The sequence below is a fragment of the Pithys albifrons genome, chromosome 23, assembly GCF_047495875.1.
Source record: "Pithys albifrons albifrons isolate INPA30051 chromosome 23, PitAlb_v1, whole genome shotgun sequence".
NCBI classification, from domain to species: Eukaryota; Metazoa; Chordata; class Aves; order Passeriformes; family Thamnophilidae; genus Pithys; species Pithys albifrons.
Genome location: NC_092480.1, coordinates 6,830,161 through 6,835,876, shown reverse-complemented (window position 1 = coordinate 6,835,876; position 5,716 = coordinate 6,830,161).

The following is a 5,716-nucleotide window of genomic DNA, read 5'->3' as shown; positions in this document are numbered from 1 at the left end:
CTACAGTGATTCCGCACCCGTTTCCCCACCTTTCCTTGGGGTTTTTTCTGGTTTACATCCCCTCCATCCACGTCAGCAGAGACAACCTGCAGCTGCCGACCTGCCCCGAGCTCCCTCCACAACCCTGGGGATTAAAAGGGCACCTGGATAATAATTGAGCACTTTGTGTGTAATTTAAACTGCAAGTCATGAAGGAAAAATAGCAACTCACCTGCCACCCCCACCCCCTGCCAACGCACCCCCCAATGTGCCCTGAAAGGGGGCCCTGAGCACCCCAAGGTTACTGTCAACCTGCACCAGAAATAAAGGGATACTGATGTAACAAAGGCCAGGAATTGGGAATAAAGTTGGAGTCAGCTCATCCAAGTTTGGAATGGAAGAAAAATCTAAAATGAAAATGCAAGTTTCCCTGCATTTATTGTTAAAATAAAAGCCATCATTAGATTGGGCTGCTGGACCAACAATGGCCTTGGAGGGGTCTTTAACTTGGCCTCAGCAATTAAATTCTCTTTTATTACTAGAAGAAAAAACCCATTTGGCACCTGGCAATTCCTTAGTGTCTCCAGCCTTCTCTGAAGGCAGATGGGTCACTCCTTTCCTGGGGCAGAGGGGAGCAATCATTTCATATGGACTGGCAGGTTTTATGGGTACTTGTGGTGCTCAGGAGATCCAGTGGGAACATCAGCCTGGACCATCTCGGCTCGTGGCCAGAGGCCACCCCCGAGGGGCTGCTTTGGGGAGCCCAGAGCTTTGGGTTTGATTAAAGCTCATTCTCCCGAAAGGCACCTGGTTTTTATCCACAGACATCAAGAGGTGGAGCATTTCCCATTTTGCTTGATAATTTATTCCCAGGGTTAATCATCCTCCCTGCTCAAAATTCAGCCTAATTTTGATCTGAATGTGTCTGGCACTAATGTCCTGCAGCAGCTCTTCCCTTTCTTTCCCTGCCCAGCATTCCCTCCCTCTGAAGCTGCTTGTATGTCATTACAGCTCCCTTTTTTGTGGCCCCTCGAGTGATTTTCCTCCAGCATCGGCAATTTTGCCAGACTCTTCCCTGCCCTCCGTGATTCCCATCGTGGGACCTGTCAGAGCCGCATCCCACCTTAGCACAGATCTCAAAGCACCTAAATAATATACCCAAACCCCAGGGCCCTTCTGCGGGATTAATTTTCCACTCCAAGATGGAAAAAACGCTTTCCAGTTCCCCGTGTTAAATAAACACGAGCCTCTGCTCTTTCCTCGAGCAGCTGCTTGGGGCTGATTTCCCCGGCATATTTTGGGCTGGTGACAGCCCCGTCTTTGCTGCCCGTGCCCCGGTGCCGGCCCCGGGGCGGGCAGAGATCAGCGCGGTGGCAGCGCCGCTTCCCTTTTATCTCTGGGAAACAGGCGCGCTGGACGGGAGCCCTGCAGGGATTTATTGAGGTGCCCTGGATCTGCCTCTTCCTCTTGCAGCAGCTCTTTTGCACCCGCCGAGCACCAGCCCCGGCAAGGCGGGTGTCAGGAGGGGTGGGAAGGGCGTTTTTGTTCTGCCAAGTGCAATCCCGGGGCGATTCTGCGCTGAAACGCCTCGGACTGCACCAACCGCGGCACCTCCTTTGCCCTCTCCTGGTGGCTGCTTTGGAAATCCTGGTGATGCTTTGTCTTTTTAGAGACACAGAAACTCTCTGGCCTTTGCAGCTCTCACCGAGGTGATGTTGGGGCTCTTTGTGGCCACAACGTGTCTCCAAGCAAAGCAAAATCACCAGGAGCGGTGCAGGAGGAAAGGGATGCTTGGAAAGGGATGGGATGTGCAGATGAAAAGGCCCCTGTGAGAGGTGGGCCTGGGAGATGTAACACAAGGCAGCTGAAGCTGAATGTGGTGACAAGGAGATGGTTCAGACCCCTAAATGCTCTCAGGGGTGTCTTGGCTATTCCTTTGCCTCTCTGGCTTCCAGGGATGTACGATATAGGGATGATAAGGAATGGGGTATGTACCAATCCCACCCAGAAACCTCCCCATCCCACGGATGGGATGGACCTGCAGGTCATCTGCATCATCCAATTTCTTACCCTGCTCCTTGAGAGGCTTTTTTTATGACACCCTTGGCTTTCTCCTCAGTTTTGGTGTCCCCAGAACCTGCAGGAGATGTTTCCCATCTGTTTCCCATCTTTGCTGTCATGTTGAGATGGAACAGGGAAGGAGGGACCATCCTTCCCTTTCTATGGGAGTTTCATGGGCTCCTGCACTCCTCTGGGTGCAGACAGCACAGCAGCTGCTGTGGGAATGCTTGGGAATGCATCCAGGGGAGCTGGGCTATCCCCAGTTTAAAGACGGGAAAGCTGAGAAAGGCAGAGATTAAAACAGCGCAAAGCTTGTAATTGTGGATGCTTGAGTGCTTCCCGAGCCCTGTTTTCCAGGGAGAACAGGCTGCTCTGAGCACTCAGTAAATCAGGGCCCTGTAAATGCTCTCAGAGAAGCACTTGAAAATCACTCGGTGCTTTTAAAGCTCGTGGCCAGTGCCGGCGTCTGCAGCGCCCCTGCCATTCCCAAATCCCACCTGATGTGGGAGCCTGCTCCTTCCCCAGGAGATCCCGGAGCTCTTTGCAAAGGAGGACCAAACAATTAACTCCGGTTTGCTAATGGAGACACCGGGGCACGAGGCAGGGTGTGGATTAGCCCTGAATTCCCATAATTTGGTCTCCTTTCCCTTGGTAGGGCTGTGGCTGGAGATGCAGCCCCAGGGCAGGGCTGGCTCCGGGTACCTCCAGGTGCTGAGTTTGGCAAGGCTGGAATGTGCCAGTCCTGGGGCTGATGCTGAGAAGGACACGTGTTTTCTGGCTGGATGAGTATTTTCTGGCTGCTTTGAGCGTCTTCAGGGGATAAAAGACTTTGCCCTTACGTTCCCCCCCAGCAGCCCTCCCGCCCAGGGAGGATGGAGCAGCGCAGACTCCCCAGGGGACCGTGAATATCAACACCCATTTCCCATTTTTCTTTCATTCCCTGCCTCTTCCTTCGCCATCTCCACGCTCGGGAGACGCTCCCACCTCCTTGGCAGGGAGCGCAGAGGCTGCAGGTTTGCAGGGTGCGACACAGGTACAGTATTTCACAGCTGGTTGCTTTGTAATGGGATTCTTTTATTGAAAGTTGTTTCGCGGGATCCGGCTCTGATTAACAGATGCAAATCCTGCCCTGCATGTTGATGGATCCGCTCTGCTCTCGGAGCCTCCCAGACCTCGGGGAGGGTTTCGCAGCGATTCGGCACCCACTTGGCCACCTCGGGCTGTGCAACCCCGCGGCTGATCCAGCCCGTCAGTCCCGAACAACTCGAGGCCGGAGAGAGCAGGATGCGGCCGCAGGCGCTGAGCGCAGGATGAGGGGCTGGCAGGTGAATTAGTGCTGCGAGAGCAGATGCAACACTTAAACAAACCATCCGCTGGCAAGAAGAAAACAATGACTTAGTACTTTCTAATTACCATCCTAAAGTCAAGCAATTACTCCTTATTCACACGTGATTACTAAGAATAGCTTAAAATGAATAAACATTTGGAAAAAAAGCCTCTTACTAAATTTTCATTAGCCAACACAGTGAGTAAGACATTTACACTCCAGCACAGCCCCCATAAATAAAGACAAGACATTACTCAGTAAGTGAGTGAATTAGTATTGTGCTTAATTGCTAGAAATTATTATCAGGTTACTACAATTACTGTAAATTGCCGGCAGGACCCGCCCCTTTTGTTATTTTTTGAAAAACAAAAAAAATCTTATTGATGTGGTTTATTTAGTTGTAAGTAATTGGGGGGGCAAAGGGCTGTTCCTCAGTGGAATTAACAGGTGGCACGAGGAGAGAGAGAGGAAGAGGAGAAGGAGAGGGAGAGGAGAAGAAAATGGCTAAACCCCACTTGGCAGCTCGCGCTTTATTTCAGAGACTGACCGTGGGACTGGGAAATGTCTGGGGCAAGGCTGGGGGTATTTTGGGTGGGAATTGGCAGGGATGGAAGTGGAAAAATGAATGAAATCACAGGAACATGATTTCAGCCTTCTGCATCTCTCTCTTGCACACTCGTCACCACCCACAGCCACCCAAACACCCCCAGGGACGCCAGACCGTGTGCCCGTGGGTGTCACCTCCAGGAATCCCATCCCATGAACCTTCCCATTCCTCTCTAATTCCCATCCTATTTTCAATGCCTAGGGCTTGGGGGCCCAGCCTGGATTCTCCCCCTGTTGCCTGCCCTCCAACATCACTTTCTGCAAAGTGGGTTTCCACAGCAGGGAAGGATTGGGATAGAGGGAAAAATGCCAAGAGCCTCACGAATGACATGCTTTGGTGTACCAAAGACCCAAAATAGGAAGGATTTTGGACATTGGCAGTGTTAGACCTTGGTAACTTCTCAAGGGAGCTGGTCTTAGTTTATCTCCTGCACCTCTGGGGTTTGGGGAGATGGAGACAGGCTGGGGATGGTGTTGCAGGAGCTCTGGAGCTGCCTGCAGACAACCAGGGTCTGTGCACCTAAAACCTGTCTGCTCTTCCAGTGAGATCAGTTGGGCTAATAAAAGATTTTATCTGTCCCTATAAAGTCTGTGCTCTCCCAGGCTCAGCCCCGGCACAGCTGTGCTTTCCCAGAGCAGACACGCGGGTATTTCACTTTGGGCAAGAGTTCTGCAGAATTGGGTGCCATAAATCCCTCTCGTTTCCCCTGGTGTGAAACAGGGGATAATGAGCAGGACGTGTGAAGTCTTGATCAGCTGCTGCTGGTGCAGCACACCAGTGTTTTCAGATGAAAAGCAACGAGGGGAAAAAAAGTGGTTATTAGAGCAGAAGCGCATTAGAAAAAAAAGGCTGACTTTCCATTACGCCCCTGGAGCTCGACATCGCTGCGATCCGTGGCATTTCCAGCATCCTCTGCTTGTTCTGACATGTTCTGATTTCGGATACCCCACCCAGGAGCAGCTCAGGTTCATCTGGGGGAGGGTGGAGATGGGCATCATCACCTGATGACATTAATTTGGGCACTGGGGGCATCTTACCCCCTGTGGGTCCGAGCAGTGTCTGTGGGGAGGTGTCAGGACCTTGGACAAGTCTCCCATCACTCAAGAAAAGATTTTTGCATCAGATTGAAGCCACCCTGCAGGTGTTAATGGGTTTATATTAGTATATATGTTATACTTACTAGAGCAATGCTGCAAAGTCTGGGGGAAGAATACAGACCCATTTTTCAGCCTCTCAGGCTCCTGAGACCCAGAATCAGGCAGATCATTTGCAAACATCTGCAGATGATTTGCAGAGGATGCAGCTCGATACAGACCCTCCTGCCCCCTCAAAGGATGGGCACAGGGCTGGAAATATCTTCAGACACCAGGTCTAAGCGGCCAAAGTTGGCAGTGTGCTCTCGAAAATAATGAGGGAGCTTTAAAAGCAGGAGGAACAGCAGAAATAGCCGGTGCTTTGGCTTCTGCCCTCTGGGAGCTCGGCGGCTCTGCCGTGTCCCGGTGTCAGCCCCACGCTCCGTCCCCGGCTCCGCGGGAGAGGAAATGACTGTCGGTGTGAAGAGGGATCTGATCCCCCACCCCCCTGTGCTTCTCCTTCTTCCTGCCCTCATCCTTCACCTGCCTGAAAACACAGGTCACGGTCCTGCTCCCTCCGTCCTGGGGATGTGCAGGATCAGCCAGTAAATGGCAGGAGAGCCCCGGGCTGGAGGTTCTGGAAAGATATTGAGGGGCTGGAGCGGGGCC